The sequence below is a fragment of the Oryctolagus cuniculus genome, chromosome 15, assembly GCF_051225735.1.
Source record: "Oryctolagus cuniculus isolate XC-2025 breed Fujian yellow rabbit chromosome 15, ASM5122573v1, whole genome shotgun sequence".
NCBI lineage: Eukaryota > Metazoa > Chordata > Mammalia > Lagomorpha > Leporidae > Oryctolagus > Oryctolagus cuniculus.
Genome location: NC_142881.1, coordinates 52,488,489 through 52,507,408, shown reverse-complemented (window position 1 = coordinate 52,507,408; position 18,920 = coordinate 52,488,489). Strand labels below are relative to the sequence as shown.

Below are 18,920 nucleotides of genomic sequence, written 5' to 3'. Positions count from 1 at the left end.
ACAAACGCAGGCAGGCTTGTAGGAACGGAGCCCCTGATGCTAGCTGGTGAGAAAGCTTAAAATACTGCCGTCACTTTCTCCTACTCGCTCCATAATGAGAAAGCTGCTGTTGGAGGGGGGCATGAACCACACTTTCAAGGACTATAACAGCGTCCAGTTGGGAAGAGAGACATTTTGGAGAGGGGGACAGATCAGCTGCAGCTCTCACTACAGTAGTAGTCTCCCCTATCAGTTGAGGAGGAAAATATCTGAACTCAGCAGGCAACCAGTAGTAAGGATCTTACTCTGCCTTCCCAGATACTGACATTGCTGCCTGCTTAATGAGGACAGCAATGCCAGGCAGAAGCCATGGAATAACAGCATTGCTGCATGCCTGCCTGTTCTCAGAACTCCTTACCCTCATTGATTGGCTAGTGCACATCTTGACTCAGCGGGTTGCGGGAGGAATGCTTCAGCCCCGGGCCCCAATGACAGGGGTATGTCCCACACCATCATCGAGAGGAAGTGTCTCTTCAGATGGAGCTGCTAGATTGGAGTGCTTTCTTATCTTTACTTCTGTCCTTGTTTATGGGGCAGATCATCGTCTTGTCGTAGCAACAGAGAAGTCATGAGCAGCAGAGCTGATGCAGTAAAATGGCTAAGTTCAAAGTAGAAAGTGTGTTTCCTAGGGAAGGGAGTACCTAGTTCTATGGTCGTCCGTGATTTGTTCCAGAGAAGCCAGTCATTAAATGAGAAAGACCTCATGTTGGAGGATGTGCTGGGAAGGACGTTGTGAACAGATGGCAGGAGGGGCAGGGGTAAGAACTGGCCAGTTGCTGGTCCCCTACTGCATGTGGAGGTAGGAGACACGACAGAGACAGTCATGAGGAGTGAGCCACTTGGTCTACTCCTTCCAGACAGAACAGACCTACTAGAAAAGGGAAAAGCAATACAGAAACACATTCAACAAGAGACATAAAATATAGATTCACCATATTTATTAAGTAATCAGAATAATTTGCTAGATCAGGCTGTTCCACTCCTCAACCATGTGACGTTGGTAACCATCCTTTAGCCCCCATTTTCACTATTTGTGAAACAAGAATTATAATATTTACTTTACAGGATTTGGTATAAATTCACTAGATAACTTATGTAAATATCTGCACATAGCAGATACTCTACACATATTGATAATTGTGTGAGTGAATGGATGACTTAGCACAGTTCCTGGCACATAATACTCATTAAACAGACCCATTATTGTTAGGGTTTTTAAAATTTTTTCCTGTTTTTATTTATTTGAAAGTCAGAGTGAAAGAGAGACATAGAGATCTTCCATCTGCTGAATCACTCCCCAGGTGCCCATAACATCCAAGGGAGAGCCAGGCCAAAGCCAGGAGCCAGGAACTCCATGTGGCAGGAAGCCAAGTACATGGGCCCTTGGCCATTATCTGCTGTCTCCTTATGTGCACATTAGCAGGAGGCTTGAATAGAAGTGGAGGCAACTTAACCTGTTGCAGTATAATGTTCACCCTTAGGGTATTATTTTTGTAAGGCAAATAATAAGTATATAAATGTGCCACTTTGCACATGCTATATTAAGAAATGGTTGAATAAATTACATCCTCATAGTTTTGTTAAGGGCCATAAATTATAATCAGCATTAATACTTTGCTGCCTCAGTTGCTTCAAGGTGTTTGGAGAGAGGCTCAAAATCAAGTTTTGGTGGGATGTTAAATACCCAGCTTGGCACTAAGATGTGAATGCAACCATATGGGTTGGGAAATGGCCTGAGAAAAACAAAACAGAAAACTTCACCAATTTGTTTATACCTGTATGGAATGAGAAAAATAACTAGCATCTCCTTGGGATATATACTTGTGGAAAACTTTAGGGTTCTCAGTGAATTTCTATTGGAAAGTCAGCTTAGAAAACACAGGTTAGGAGCCGGTGTTGTGGCACAACAGGTTAAGCTGCCACCTGTAGCTCCAGCATCCCATAGATAACTAGTTGGGAGTCCTGGCTGCTGTGCTTCTGATCCGGCTCCCTGCTAATGCACCTGGGAAGGCAGAGGAAGGTGGTCCATGTGCTTGGGCCTCTGTCACCCATGTGGGAGACCTAGATGGAATTCCATGCTCCTGGCTTTGGCCTGGCTGGACCCTGACCATGGTAGCCATTGGGGGAGTGATTCACTAGATGGAATCTCACTCTTGCTCTCGCTCTCACTCTGCCTTTCAAACAATTAAATAAATCTTTGAAAAGAAAATATAGGGGAAATGGTATGTTCCCACTTAGAATACAACTATTACAGATTTATTGAACAGAACATCCATTGTGGTTGATCAGTGTGGTTAAGCGATAGTAAGCAGCTTGATTTCTTATTATCCTAGGCTGTGAGACTTGGTGGGGAAAATACTGAATGAGGACAAGGTAAAACAATGAAAAGAGCTACTGTTTTCTGAGTATCCGCTATTTTTTAAAATCACTTTTATGCATGGTTGGATCTGTTTACATATAAAAAACAGAAAAGATTCATTACAGCTAGATTTCACATAAATCACACAGATTGACTTTAAAACTACTATTCAACTTCACTTATAGTCCCTTAAAAAATTTCATTTTGAAGGCACAGTGCATGAAATAAACCAAAGACTGAAGCACTTGAGATGAATGAGTGTTGGGCACCACATATAATTGGTTATAGATTGTTCTGGAGCTGGGGAGTATAATTTGGAAAAAAAAAATGGAAAGGTGGAAAGGTGATTTTCAATCTGAGCATAAAAATTACCACTATGTCCAACCTCCAGCATGGCTGGCATAGAATGTAGTCAGTATACTCATGTTCTGCCATTAATAAAAGTGATAATCATACTTATCTACATAATTTATATCAAATTGCCTCAAAATGGTAACCTAAGTCCAAGTTTCATAATATATTCTGTTAAAATCAAGCAGGACAATATTCTGAAAGTCAAGTGGAATCATTAATGAGTTATTGCTAAAAATAATGGAAATGATTGTTGGTAGAAATTTTTTTTTTCATGAACTAGAAATCCAAGTTCAGTTGGCATTAATCAAGGACCCCAAACATCTACTATAAACCAGCCACTCTATCAGTTGCTTTTTAAGAGTTACCTAATTTAGTTATCATAGTAACCACATGTTGTAGATAAAACTCAGGCTAGTTTGACTGTCAAGTCATTATTGATCACCTCTGTAAAGAGAACACCTAATGTTATCGAGGAGTCAGCAGCTAGTGCTCATGGGCCAAATGCAGCCCCTGCCTTCTTCTAAATATGTAAATAAAGTTTTATTAGTACACTGCTGTATTAATTGCATATCATTGGCTATGGTTACTTTCATGCTAAAAAGTGGAGTTTGGGGATGGATTTTTCCCATGTTTGAGTAGCTAGGTTTACATCCCAGCTCTACTCTCTAGTTCAGCTTCCTGCTGATGCACACCATAGGAAACAGTATTATTGCTCAAGTATCAATCCCTGCCACCCACATGGGAGACCCAACTTGAATTCCTTGTCCCTGTCTTCAGCCTAGTCCAGCCCAAGCTACTGGGAGCATTTGGGGAGTAAACCATTGGATCTCTGTTTCTTTCCTCCTTTCATTCCTTCCTTTCTCTTTCCTTCTATTCTCTTTGTCTCTTTTTCTTTCCTTTCCCTCCCTCCCTCCCTCACCCACCCCCCACCGTCTTTTAAATAGATTTAAAACCAAAATTTTAGTAGAGTCCACTATTGGTGACAGTGACTATAGTTTGTAAAGTCTAAAGTTTTTACTAACAGACGCTTGTCCCCGAATTACAATTTTACTCACTACCCCTGATGCTTTGGGCAAGGTTCTTGGGAGACTTTCTAAAAATGGAACACAAATAATGATACCAGCTTGTCTAGCTGATAGTTGTTGGAAAGTAACTTGTATATGAAAATGGTTTAGAAGTTTAAAAGTGCTCTCCGTGTAGTTATCAGTTATCAGTATCTTCAGAGTTTCTCCAATGTTCTCTAATTTGATGGTGTAGGGTTGTAGATTTAGATCTTTAATCCATGTTGAGTGGATTTTTGTGTAAGGTATAAGGTAGGGGTCTTGCTTCATGCTTCTGCATGTGGAAATCCAGTTTTCCCAGCCCCATTTGTTGAAGAGACTGTCCTTGCACCAGGGATTGGTTTTAGCTCCTTGGTCAAATATAAGTTGGTTGTAGACATTTGGATTGATTTCTGGTGTTTCTATTCTATTCCATTGGTCTATCCATCTGTTTTTGTACCCGTATCAGGCTGTTCTGATTATAACTGCACTTTAGTATGTCTTAAAATCTGGCATTGTGATGCCTCCAGCTTTGTTTTTGTTTTATAAGATTGCGTCAGCTATTCAAGATCTCTTGTGTGTCCATATGAACTTCAGCATCATTTTTTCTAGATCTGAGAAGAATGTCTTTGGTATTTTGATTTGTTTCACACTGAATCTGTAAAATGCTTTTGGAAGAATGGACATTTTGATATTGATTCAATCCATGAGCATGGAAGATTTTTCCATTTTTTCTGTATCTTCTATTTCTTTAATGTTTTATAATTCTCATCGTGGAGACCTTTGTCATCCTTGGTTAAGTTTATTTCATGGTATTTGATTTTTTTTTTTTTGTAGCTGTTGTGAATGGGATTGATCTTAGAAGTTCTTTCTCAGCCATGGCATTGTCTATGTATACAAAGGCTGTTGATTTTTGTGCATTGATTTTACATCCTGCTACTTTACCAAACTCTTCTATGAGTTCCTACAGTCTCTTGATGGATTTCTTTGGATCCCCTGTGTGAAGAATCATGTCATCTGCAAATAGGAATAGTTTGACTTCTTTCTTTCCAATTTGTATCCCTTTGACTTCTTTTTCTTGCCTAATGGCTCTGGCTAAAACTTCCAGGACTATTTTGAATAGCAGTGGTGCGAGTAGGCATCCCTGTCTGGTACCAGATCTCAGTGGGAATGTTTCCAACTTTTCCTCATTCAATATGATGTTGGCTGTGGGTTTGTCATAAATTGCCTTGATTGTGTTGAGGAATGTTCTTTCTATACCCAATTTGCTTAGAGTTTTCATAATGAAAGGATGTTATTTTATCAAATGCTTTCTCTGCATCTATTGAGATATCATATGGTTTTTGCTCAGCAGTTTGTTAATGTGGTATATCACATTGGTTTGCGAATGTTGAACCATCCCTGCATACCAGGGATAAATCCCACTTGGTGTGGGTGGATGATCTTTCTGATGTGTTGTTGGATTCTATTAACTAGAATTTTGTTGAGGATTTTTGCATCTATGTTCATCAGGGAAATGGCCTGTAATTCTCTTTTTTTGTTGCATCTTTTTCAGGTTTAGAAATTAAGATGATTCTGACTTCATAGAAAGAATTTGGGAGGATTCCCTCTCTTTCAATTGTTTTGAATAACTTGAGAAGAATTTTAGTTAGTTTTTCTTTAAATGTATGGTAGAATTCAGCAGTGAAGCCATCTGGTCCTGTGCTTTTTTTTTGTTGGGAGGGCCTTTATTACTGATTCAATTTATGACTTGGTTATGAGTCTGTTTAGGTTTCCTATGTCTTCATGGCTCAATTTAGGTAGGTTGTATGTGACCAGGAATCTATCCATTCCTGCTAGGTTTCCCAGTTTGTGGGCATACAACTCTTTGTAGTAATTATTGATGATTTTTATTTCTGTGGTGTATGTTGTTACATTTTCTTTTTCATCTCTAATTTGATTGATTTGGGTATTCTCTCTTCCTTTTTTTGGTTAGTTGGGCTAATGGTATGTCAATTTTATTTTTTCGAAAAACAAGCTCGTTTTCTTGGTCTTTTGTATTATTTTTTGGATTCAATTTTGTTTTCTTTAATTATTTCTTTTTGCGTATTAATATGGGGTTTGGGTTTGCTGTTGTTTTTCTAGATCCTTGAGATGCATTGATAGCTCATGTATTTGGTGACTTTTCAATTTCTTGATGGGGGCACCTATTGCTATAAACTTTCCTCTTAACACTGCTTTTGCTGTATCCCATAAGTTTTGATATGTTGTGTGTCATCTTCATTTGTTTCCAGAAAGTTTTTGATTTCTTCTATGGCCCACTGTCACAGGAGCATGTTGTTCAGTCTCCATGTGTTTGCATATGCTCTAGTGATTCCTGAAATTCTGATTTCCAGCTTCTATTCCATTGTGGTCAGAGAAGGTGCATGGTCTGATTTCGAATTTTTTGAATTTGCTGAGACTTGCTTTATGGTCTAATATGTGGTCAATCCTAGAGAAAGTTCCACGCCTTGCTGAGAATAATGTGTATTCTGCAACTGTAAGATGAAAAGTTCTGTAGATATCTGTTATACCCATTTGGTTTATATTCTCAATTAAGTTGGCTGTTTCCTTGTTGATTTTCTGTCTGGTTGATCTGTCCGTTGTTGAAAGTGGAGTATTGAAGTCCCCCATTACTATTGTACTGGAGTCTAAGTCTCCCTTTAAATCCCTTAACATTTCTTTTAAATAGCCAGGTGCCCTGTAATTATACATTTATAATAGTTACATCTTCCTGCTGAATTGATCCCTTAACCATTATATAGTGCCCTTCTTTGTCTCTTTTAACAGTTTTGTGTTAGTCTATTTGTCAGATATTAAGATGGCTACACTAGCTCTTTTTTGGTTTATGTTGGCATGGAATATCTTTCCATCCTTTCAGTCTGCAAGCATCTTTGTTGGTGAGATGTGTTTCTTATAGGCAGCAAATAGATGGATTTTTTTTTTAATCCATCCAGCCAGTCTGTGTCTTTTAACTGGGGAGTTGAAGCCATTTACATTCAAGGTGACTATTGATAAGTAATGACTTTGCCCTGCCATTTTTCCAAAAATATTCCTAATTTATACTTTGAACTTCCTTTGATCTTTTATTGAGATTTTCTTCCTTTGCTTTCTTTCATAGTAATGACCATGTTTCTGTGTTTTTGTGTGCAACACATCCTTAAGCTCCTTTTGTAGGGTTGGATGGGTGGTGACAAATTCTTTCAATTTCTGTTTGTTATAGAAGGTCTTTATTTCACCTTCATTCACAAATGAGAGCTTTGCAGGGTATAATATTCTGGGATGACAGTTTTTTCTCTTAAGACTTGGCCTGTAGGGTTTCTGATGAGAAGTCTGCTGTGAGTCTAATTGGAGATCCTCTGAAAGTAATCTAATGTTTCTCTCCTGCACATTTTAGAATCTTCTCTTTGTGTTTCACTGTGGTGAGTTTGATTACAATGTGTCATGGGAAGGATCTTTTTTGGTCATGTCTACTGGGAGTTATGTGTGCTTCCTGTGCTTGGATGTCCCTTTCTTTCTCCAAACCTGGGACGTTTTCTGCTATTATTGTTTCACTAAGAAGACGTTCTAATTCTTTCTCTCTCTCCATGCCTTCAGGAACTCCTAGAACCCATATGTTGAGTTTTTTTTTTTTTTTTTTTAAATACTATCCTATGGATTCCCAACAGTAGTTTTAGTTTTCTAATTTCCTTCTCTTGTCTTTGGTTTGACTGTATACTTTCCTGTGCTTTGTCTTTTAAGTCCAGTATTCTCTCTTCTGCTTCATAGATTGTTTTTAAGGCTCCCCACTGCATTTATTTGTTCTGTTGAATTCATTTCATTTTGATTTCTCTTTAAAATCCTAATTTCATGTTCTACTGAATTCTTCATTTTGATTCCTCTTAGGATCTCAAATTCATGGGAGTAATTTTCTTTCATGTCCTACAGATTTCAGTAGTTCATGCATTTGATTACTTCTATGTAATCTTATGATCAATTTCTTGAGTTCCATTTCTTGCATTTCTTCTATCTCATCATCTTCACAATCTAGTATTGAAGAGTCATGTTTCTTTGATTGTGTCATTTTGTCTTCCTTATTCTTGTTTCTTGGATTTTTCTATTTTTTTCAGCATTTGTGGAGATACCTGTTGGTTTCTTCTTCTCCTCCCCACCCCCCACTGTGGCAGCTTTTATTGTTGTGCTATGACTCTGTAGATAAATGGACTGTCTGCTTTCAGTGAATCTCTATAGACTTGTAGTGGGTGTGGCCAGAGAGCTCTGTTCAGTTCTCCAGGATTAAGGGCATGCCTAAGGTGACACACACAGGTTTGATGTGGTAAATCAATCTCTCTCTCTCTCTCCTTTTTAATCAGAAGGGACGTATATTCTGCCCAGCTGAGCTCTTCTCAATGGAGACCAGTGCCTAAGCACTAGCCCCATTGGGTATAACATTCATCTGCTCTGTCCTAAGGACCGCACAAAGGATCTGTGTAGTCCTCAGTGTAAATTTGGATTCTCCAGCAGTGTCTCTCACCAGGTAACCAGGAACTCCAGAGTCTATGGCGTCTCCCACTGAGACTGCTCAAAGTCCCAGCCACACCGTGAGTTCTCCCACACACCCTCAGGTTTTTTTTTTTTTTTTTTTTTTGCCCCACAGTCCCAGTTCAGAAGCTTCACACAGTCACAAGCTCCTAGCACCTTGTTATTTCTCCCCACCAGAGTCAGGAGTCTCTGCTTGGCTGCTTGCCAGGTGCAGATACAAGCTGGCCCAGGTGTTACATGTGTCCAAAATGGTGCTCACTCTATTGGCTTGTACACCTTTGTAAGGTGAGTGGAGAGAGAGAAATGTGTCCGTCTTGCGGTGGTTGGTTTTTTTTTTTCCTCTAGTATGGCTGATACACTTTCCCCCACGGCGTTCCAAGCCTTGATCCCTCTAGGCTCTTCCTGCAACTTTTTCGCCTGTGACCTGCGCCACTGTGGGCTGGTCTCAGCTCACTTTACAGCACTGGTACAAAGGTTCTCAGCTGTTGGGGTCCCGAGCTGTGGGTGCCCATGCGCTCCACGTAGGCCCACGGTGTCCCTCTAATTTTGGTAGACTTTCCTCTGCCATTGTTTCCCTACTTCTTCCCTGAGACTACACTATCTCCACTTTTTTTAAACTATCTTCTCCTGGGCTAGAGCAGTAAGCTCCCTCCCTACGCCACCATCTTGGAACCCTCTGTAAATAACTGTTCAAGGAATACTGACAAGGAGCAAAAGTCTGTAATGTGCATTACAGATGCCCTTTTTTTTTTCTTTGAATTTTTTTGATTTGCAGTTGGTTGACTCAGTGGTTGTGGAACATACAGAGGACTGACTGTATTTGTTTACTGATTTTTTTAGGTATAATTACACACAGTAGAATGTAAAACACTGAAGAGTCCTGTTTGAATTTTAGCAAATGCATACACTTGCTAACATGGACCCTTGGGAAAGGATATGAAACATTACTGTCACCACGGAACACTCCTTCTTTACCCTTTCCAGTCAGTCCTTCCCTCACCCCACTCCTAGAAGCAACCACTGTTCTGATTTTTTTCACTAAAGATGAATTTTGCCTGTTTTAGAATGTCATATAAAAGGAACCATATGATATATACTCAGTTAAATAAGATTCCATTGTGTAGCCTAATAGTAGAGACTCAATGTGTTGTATGTATAGTAGTTTGGGTTCTTTGCTTTTAATTAACATTAACTGTGTAAATACAGCCTAGTTTATTTATCCATTTACCTGTTAATGAGCATCTGGGCTGTTTCCAGTTTTTGTTAAGATGAAGAAAGCTGTTGGGTATATCCTTAGACTTTTTTTTTTTTTTAAACTTATGCTTTCTTGTCTCTTATGTAAACATTCAGGAGTGAAATTGCTGGGTCACAGGGCAGTTGTATTTTAAAAGAAAATATCAAACTTTTTTTTTAAGTGTTTATATGGTTTAACTGAGTATCTTACAGTGCTTGTTTTACTTTCCTGCCAGCATTTCCTGTTGTCAGTCTTGAGCCTTCCAGGTAGATGGTGGTTGTATCTCAGGGTGGATTTACTGTGCTTTTGCCTGTGATTGATAATGAGGAGCGACTTTTATGTATTGACCATTTGTAAGTGTTGGTTAAAATCTTGCATTCACTTTGTTATTAACAGTGTGGAATGCCTCACAGATTTGTCTGTCACCCCTGCTCAGGAGCCATGCTAATCTCCGTATCACTCCAGAGTTAGTATTTGTGCTGCCTAACTGAGCACCTTATGTTCATTTTTAATTGAGTTCATCTTTTTTGTTTGGATTTGAGTCATTTATGTTTTCTGGATACTGTCCCTTTATCAGCTATATCTTTGAGAACCCTTGCTCCAAGCTGTGGCCGATTCATTTTCTTAACAGTGGCTTTTGAAGTGCAGAAGTTTTAAATTTTGATGAAATCTGAAGTTTTAAAATTTTATAGTTATTGTGTTCTGAGAAATGTTTACCTAACACCATGTTATGACAGTATTCTCCTGTTTTCTTTACATGCTTTAGAATTTTCATTTTTATGTCTAGGTTTATGATTCTTTGTGAATTACTTTCAGAGTGTAATATAAAACAGGGGCTGAGGTTCATTTTTATCTATGTGAGTATTCTGTTATTCTGCATGATGTGTTCAGAAGGCTTTCCTTATTGAACTGCTTTGTTGCCTTTGTTGAAAATAAATTGAGGATGTAAGTGTAGGTCTATTTTCACTTCATTGATCTTTATGTTTATCTTAATGCCAGTGCCATATTGTCTTAATTATTTCGTCTTTAAATTACATGTTAAATTCAAGTAGCATAAATCTTTCCAACTTGCTATTATTTTTCAAGATTCCTTTGTATAGTTTAGGTGCTTTACATTACCATTCATTTTTACAGCAAGTATGCAAGAAAAAGAAAACCAAACAAAAAACACAAATGAAAAACCACCTATTGGAGTTATGATTGAAATTGCATTGACTCTACCAATATGAGGAGAATTGGCATGAGTTTGCAATTTGAAGGATTTATGTCTTTCATTACATTTATTCCTATTTTATGGCTTTTGGCACTCTCTAAAGTGGGGTTGTTCTTTTTTTAAATTTCATTTTTCAGTGTACAGCCAGCATACAAAACAGTGATCTTATATCCCAAAAACAACCTAATTCACTTATAAGGAGTTAAACTGTATAAGCTCTTTAGGATTTTCTATGTAAACAATCAAGTTATCTGTGAAAAGTGTCCAACCTTTATGACTCAATGGCTTAATTGTAAAGATTTCCTGCATAACACTGACTAGAAGGTAGGAGTGACATACTTTATTCTCAGTCTTAGAAAGGTAGCAGTTAGTATTTCACCATTATGTGTAAAATTAGCATCTGTAGGTCTTTCATAAACATTATTTGTCAGATTGTGGAAATTTCCTTCTATTCCTAGTTTTCTGAGAACTGATTTTTTCTAATATCACAATAGGATGTTGAATTTTGTCAGTTGTGTTGTCTGTATCTATTGAAAGGATCCTATGGACTCTCACCATTCTTCTGTTCCTGTCATTATCTTGATTGATTTTAAATAGTAAATAAAGTTTGCATTCTTGGGATAAACCTCACTATATTATCAAGTTAGATTTTGCTAATATTTTGTAAAACATTTTTATACCTCTCAGAGAACTCTGAGTGTGTGTGTGTATGTGTGTGTGTGTGTAATTTTTTTGTGTTAAAGTTATGCTAGCCTTACTGAAGTGCCAAAAAGGTGGTGTAAGATTGATGTTCTCTTTTCCTAAAATGTTTGATATACTGGTGAAACCAAATGTGGATGGAGTTTTCCTAGTGGGATTTTTTAAATATTAATTTATCTAGAAACAGATTGTTTTCTTTTTGTGTCAATTTTTTTTTCAAGATTTATTTATTAGAAAGGATGAGACAGAAAGAGGGATACACAGTGATCTTCTAATGGTCACAACAGCCAGGTCTAGGGCAAGCTGCAGCAGGAGCCATGATATCCATCTCAGTCCCCAATGTGGCTGGCAGGGGGCCAAATACGTGAGCCATCATCCATTGCCTCCCGTGCACGTTAGCAGGAATCTGGATTAGAAGCCAAAGAGCCAGGACTTGAACTGACACTCCTTTATGAGATGCCACTGTCCTAATTGACATCTTAGCCCAGTATACCACCAGGCCCATCCGTTCTGTGTCTGTTCTGATATGTTGTAATATTTTAAAGAATATGTTCATTTCATCTAAACTTTCAATTTACGGGTATAAAGTTATTTATAACATTCACTTACATTTTTGATAGCTGTAGGTTTCATTGTGATAGTCCTTTTTTATGGCTAGCACTTTGTATTTTTTGCCTTTTTGGTTTTAGTTACATAACAAATCACTCTAAACTTAGTGGTTTAAAATAGTAACCACTTAGGGGTGGGAGTTAGACCTAGAGCTTAAGGTGCTAGTGAAGACATCTGCATCGCTTATTGGAGTGCCTAGATTTGAGTCCTGCTTTGGCTCCCAAATCCAGCTTCTTGCCAATACAAACTCTAGGCAGCAGCAGGTGATGGTTCAAGTAATTGGGTTCCTGCCATCCATGTGGGAGATCTGGATTGAGTTCCTGGCTCCTAACTTTAACCTGGCCCCGCCCTGACCATTGCAGGCATTTGAGGAATGAACCAGTGGGTGAGAGCTCTCTTTCTCCTTCATCCCTCTCAAATTAAAAAACAAAGAGTAAGCATTTATTTATTCAACTGTGGATAGGTCAGTGGGCCAGGCTCAGTTCTTGGGTGGCAGACAGGTTCACACGGGGCCCTTAGGTCAGCTGTCAGTTTGCTGGGTGGTTCTGCCCCTAGGTTTGGTTGCTTTTTGTTGGGGACAGTTGAAGTGATGGGTCACCTATCTGTCCTCATCCATCAGGCTAACCAGGCTTGTTCACCTGGTGGCTTGGTAGTATTCCTGGAGAGAAAAGTGTGCGGTACTTCTGAATCGCCTTTTCACATGCTTTTGTCAACAGAAACCAGCCCAAATTTATAAATTTTACCACCGATTCCAAATGAGTGTGCATACTGGGCCATTTTTCAGTCTAATGCATTGTAACATCTACTGTCATGGAGTGGATGTTACAGTGTGGCAGTTTTTAGCCTGGTATTATTATCAGTGTTGTGATTCACAAATCCTTACAAATCTTCCTGGGTCCTGTTGAACCCTAAGTTCTTTGGTGTCTCATAAAAAGAAACTGTTTCCCACACTAATACTTGTACCTATAAAAATTTGATTGTTTAACATGGTTTTGTTTTATAAACCATTGTATATTTTGGTATCCACCCAACCCCAAAGCAGAAGATACCCAACTTATTTTTTGACTCATAATACCTGAACAATTCAAAATGTGGCACTGCTAAATATTATCATGGATCTATTGACTTAGGGCTTCAAAAACAACATAGGTTTCACACAATGTACTGCTACTGTATAGGTAAAATTAAAGATAAGAAGTTTGCCCCACATAGGTAATATGTTCCTGCGGTTTCTAGTTGTATCTGTCAACCATCAGCTGTTCCTGTACACAGAAAATATTAGTAGAATTAGAGATGGGCTGGAAACGCAGCTTAATCACACCAGACCCTAAGTATACTTCTAAGTCTTGATATTAAATCCAGTTTGTTTCACCTTTCTGGAAATCTACTTCTAGACGTATATCCTGAGTTATTTATGGGTCAGTGAACGCATCTGGCGATAAGAGTGGAGATTTTAGTGTTGTTTCTCTCACCAAAAAAGTGGAGGCATTATAAATGTCTAATGAAATGAGACTAGTTTAGAAAACGACATTACTAAGGGTGGGCATTAGGCCTCAAGGAAAGATGCCTCTTAGGATGTCGCTTCCTGTGTTGTGGTTACCTGGATTTGAGTCCTGGCCCTGCTGCAGATTCCTGTTTATTGTTAATGTAAACACTGGAAGCAGCAGATAATGGAACAAGTAGCTGGGTCCTTGTCACCCGTGTGGGAGACCTACCTTGAGTTCCTGGCTCCCAGCTTTGTGCAGGCCCAGCCCCAGCCCCAGCGGTTACAGTCTCCCAAGGAGTGGACTAGTAGATGAGAGATTTCTCTTTATCTTTCTCTCCCTTCTCTTCCCTTCCCTTCCCTTCCCCTCCTCTCCCCCCCCCCTTCAAGTGATAACTAAACAAATCAATAAATTTACAGTAACATTACTTTGGGCCAGTGTTGTGCTGTAGTGGGTAAAGCCACTGCCTGCGATGCTGGCATCCCACATGGGCGCCTGTTCATGTCCTGGCTGCTCCACTTCTGATCCAGCTCCCTGCTAATGGCCTGGGAAAAAGCAGTGGAAAATGGCCCAAGTATTGGGCCCCTGCCACCCAAATGTAAGAATCAGATGAAACTTCTGTCTCCTGGCTTGGGCCTGGCCCAGCCCTGGTAGTTGCAGCCATCTGGGGAGTGAACCAGGGGCTGGAAGATCTCTTTCCCTCTCTCTCTGTAACTCTTTTAAATAAATAAAGTGTATCTTTCTTAAAAATACCATTATTCATTATGTAGAATATTATTCAATCATATAAAAAGTATAGAAGAGTAGTGTCCTACATTGATGTTCATTTCATATATTAGCATATTTCTAAAGTAGATTGTAAAACTATTGTGTGACTATAAAATAATTACATTTAAAGATAAAAGCATAAGGACAATCTTGGAAAGATATTCATATACAGCAAAATGTGAACAATGATTATTCCTGACTGGCAATATGATTTTTTAAAAATTTTCATTCCACTTGAAACTTCCCTTTTTTCATCCTGTACTTCTTGAGTGGCAAGTTTTAAGTTTATTTACTTATTTTTACCAGGAAATGGTTAATGCAGGGTGCACTCTACCATGGTCAGGTGTGTCTACAGAGGGTGTTGAAACTTTCTGGAACCCAAATTGAGTCTGATTTAAATTAGATATGTTAAAGAGTTTTTAGAGTGAAGTGTTGCAAAAGTATCACCTGTGCAGAATAGACCACAAGCTTCACATTTTCTTTGGTTTGCTGGGGGAAGGGACAAAGATTGCCATGGCTGTATGCAGAGTTCAGTGCAGGCTTTCGTGGGGTAGGGGAATGCCTGGGGAAGATTCAGTACCTAGGAGCTGTGGCAGCCTCGTGCCTGCAGCTCCGTTGTTCAGGCAGCTTTTTTCATGTCAACACCTGCTCATTAGGAACTGGACCAAGACTCCCAAAGAGCTCTCAGATGGCCCTGATTTTGTATCCCTGCCAATCTGCACTAGAATTTAATAACAACCTTGAGGTGAAACTTGGGCCTTTCCTCATTGCTAATCCCTAAAGCCATCTGGCCTTTTCCTTTCTCTGAATAACAATTCAGTGCATGTGTGAAAGGATGGTGGGAGGAGGAGGAGGAGGGTAGAGGGGAGACAAACCTATCTTACATTTCTTAAAGGACAATCTACTTGGTTTCCAAGCAGAGTATCTTTTAGGTCATAGACCTAATCTTGTTCTTTTCCTAGCTTCTGCACCTCTGTCTCTCTGTCTCTGTCTCTCTGTCTCTGTCTCTCTCTCTCAAATGATTTTATTTACTTGAGAGCTAGAGTTACAGAGAGAGAGAGAGACAGAGACAGAGACAGAGAGTTCTTTCATCCACTGGTTCATTCCTCAAATGGTTGCAACAGGTGGAGCTGGGCCATGCAGAAGTGAGGAGCCTCTTCTAGGTCTCCTATGTAGGTGCAGGGGCCCAAGCACCTGGGCCATCTTCTGCTTTCCCAGGACATAGAGAGCTGGATGAGAAGGAGAGCAGCTGGGACTAGAACTAGCACCCATATGGATGCCAGAACCGCAAGTAGAGGCTTAGCCTACTATGCCACAGCACCTGCCCCAGCTTCTGTATCTTAATTGCCAGATAATTGTTTGGAATTTGTACCACACATTAACTATTGACAAACCTCCAACTTCAGTTCTTTCAATGAAATATTGTCAAAATTAAGCATGTAAATCTGCAATCATAATTTCAATTTTTTAAAATTTTGCATTATTCATTTATCATCCGCTTCAACACAGTATTGAACACATAGGAGATACTCCATAAATATTTGTTTATTCCTGTTATTTGCTCTACACAGTAGCTGAGGTAACTTAGTAGGAAATATATGTGCTATTATAGTAAATTAGAATAAAATATAAAGCATCAGAACTTCTTCCGCCCTGTCCCCACCCCAGGAAAGAACTTGAACTTAGTGAACCAGGTGTCCTGTGTGTTACATGGCTTCAGTCCTGGTGGGGACTCACTGCAGGGCAGATGCCCGGGAATGGAATGTATCAGGAATCGGCTGTACTACTTAGGTTGGTTTTCTCACCTTAACTCTGCTGAGCATTGGTTGAGTTTGGGTGTCTTCCACACATTTATGGGAATATGCTACTTCAATAAAAAAATTCTCAATATTTGTTAAATGAGCCAGTTAAAGAAATTGTGTGCACATGGTGTTGAAAAGCACGTAACGACATATGTCTTCCCATCATTCAAATGAAATTTGTCTTCAGGGGCCAGCATTGTGGTGCAGCAGGTTAAGCTGCTGCCTATGATGCCAGCATCCCTTATGAGTGCCAGTTTGAGTCCAGCTCCCTCTCAAAGCGCCTGGGAAGGCAGCAGATGATGTCCCAAGTACTTGGGCCTCTGACACCCACGTGGGAGACCACCCAGATGGAGTTCCAGGCTCCTGGCGTCAGCCTAGCCAAGTTTCTCTCTGTAACTCTGCCTTTCTAATAAAATAAATCCTTTTAATACTATTTATTTATTTATTTGAAAGACAGAGTTAGAGAGAGAGAAGGGAGAAAGAGACAAAAATATGTCTTTCATCTGCTGGTTCACTCCCCGAGTAGCTGCAACAGCCAGGGCTAGGCCAGGCTAAAGCAAGGAGTCTGGACCTCCATCCAGGTCTCTCACGTGGGTGCAGGGGCCCAAGGACTTGGGACCATCTCCCACTGCTTTCCCACGCACGTTAACAAAGAGTTGGATCATAAGTGGAGCAGCAGGGACTTGAATTTGTACCCATATGGGATGTGGCATTGAAGACAGCGACTTAACCTGTACCACAATGCCAGCCCCAATAAAATAAATCTTAAAAAAAAAAGTTTATTGCATTCAAACTAAAGGATAGATTTCTTTCCTTTTTTTTTTTTATTTGACAGAGTCACAGAGAGAGAGAGAGAGAGAGAGAGAGAGAAAGGTCTTCCCTCCATTGGTTCACTCCCCAAATGGCCGCTACGGCTGGCACTGTGCTGATCCGAAGCCGGAAGCCAGGTGCCTCTTCTGGTCTTCCATGTGGGTGCAGGAGCCCAGGCACTTGGGCCATCCTCCACTGCCCTCCCAGGCCACAGCAGAGAGCTGGACTGGAAGAGGAGCAACCAAGACTATAGCCTGGCCCATGTGGGATGCCAGTACCGCAGGTGGAGGATTAACCAAGTGAGCCACGGCGCAGGCCCCTAAAGGATAGATTTCCATGGGCTTGATGTGAATACACATACATTCATGTGTTTGGGTACCTAATTGTATGCACACATATACCTGTGAATATATACGTGCATATTTAGGTATGTACACACCGACATGTTAGGTATCAGGTTTTGACCCTGCTGTCCACTCACTCACTCTTGGAGACCTCCCCAATAATGCTTTGATGCCCTAACACAAGGTCAGCCTACTGTGGCCCGTGGGCCAAGCCTAGCCTTATTTAAATATAGCCTGCAAGGTAAGAATGGAATTTACATTGTTAAATGGTTGGAAACAAATCAAAAGAAGAATCTTTAGTGACGTGAAAATTATGTGCAATTCGACTTTCAATGTCCAGGAATAAAGTTTTCTTGGACCGGAGCCACACTCATTGGCTTCCATGTTTCCGACTGCCTTAGCATCAACGTCCAGTTACTGAGACAGAGAAGCCTACCCTGCAGATCCTTCTGTACTTCCTGACGTGTTAGGAAATGTTTGCTGAGCTCCGTGGGAGTTCTTTTTTTTTAATAAAAGACTAAAAATAAGTAGGATGGACTCTCCCTGACTCAAATAATACCTCACAATATCCATGATGTTACTGTGCCTTACCATCAGCCCCCTTTTAAGAGAAATTGGAGAGGAGTGAGAAAATTGTTCTCAGCTTTTATCCTTTTTATTTCTTAAAGTACTTCATAGTCCTCCACCCCCAAATATATAATCTATGTCCCAAACAGGATATTCTGAATATTCAGACTTGAAGAACTCTTGTGATTATATCTTGTGTGGTGAAATGGAAGGTCAAGGAAATAGTTGCAAAGTTGAGAAACTAGACTATGATACTGACTTAGTGTGATTGACAGCTTGCCAGCTTGAACAACATGCAAGAGGGGGAGTCCCAAATGCGCTTAGGAGGCACGAGTGCCAGTGTGGGTCAAGGTCTGTGTCACAGTCTGCCCGAGAGTGCCCGTGCCCCATGTTTGTGGGTATTGTTTGTTTTCAAGATGCTCATGTTGTTTCACAGACTTGAGTTATTGAAGTGGACAGGTGAGGCAGGGAAGAAGCAGGGCCACTTCCACTGTACAGAAGGAAGAGGCGATGTCGCTTGTTCTATGTCAGCGCTAAATCCAAAGCAACCTAGAATGATGTTTTTCGCAGACATAACTCTCTGCAGGTGGATAGAGCTCACAGTATGATCAAGAATTAGTACCTGTGATCTGACTTCAGTTGTGACCATGTTATGATGTGTTTCCGACATAGGGGAGCTGTGCTGCTGTCTAGGTCTTCTTGAATGTTGATAAAAATGAATGACTACTGCAATTGAAAAAAAAAAAAAAAGAATTAGTACATGACTTTTAGTGTGAAACTTGGCTGATTTTTTTTTTCTTAAGATTTCATTTATTTGAGAGGTAGAGTTACAGACAGTGAGAGGGAGAGACAGAGAGAAAGGTATTCCGTTGGTTTACTCCCCAAATGGTTGCTACAGCCGGCACTACGCCAATCCGAAGCCAGGAGCCTGGTGCTTCCTCCTGGTCTCCCATGGGGGTGCAGGGGCTCAAGCACTTGGGCCATGCTCCACTGTCTTCCCGGGCCACAGCAGAGAGCTGGATTGGAAGAGGAGCAACTGGGACAGAATCCGGCGCCCAT

General features: G+C 40.1%; 1 protein-coding gene and 1 non-coding gene across 18 annotated transcripts in view; one reads left to right on the top strand and one right to left on the bottom strand.

The window, feature by feature from the left end:
- The window catches only part of ANK3 (ankyrin 3), a 712,348-nt gene that overhangs the window by 329,520 nt on the left and 363,908 nt on the right, over positions 1-18,920 (top strand). The gene's annotated exons all lie outside the window — the stretch shown is intronic.
- On the bottom strand, positions 9,957-10,060 carry LOC127484327 (U6 spliceosomal RNA). The gene has a single exon (XR_007911193.1). It is a non-coding gene; the product is annotated as a U6 spliceosomal RNA (small nuclear RNA).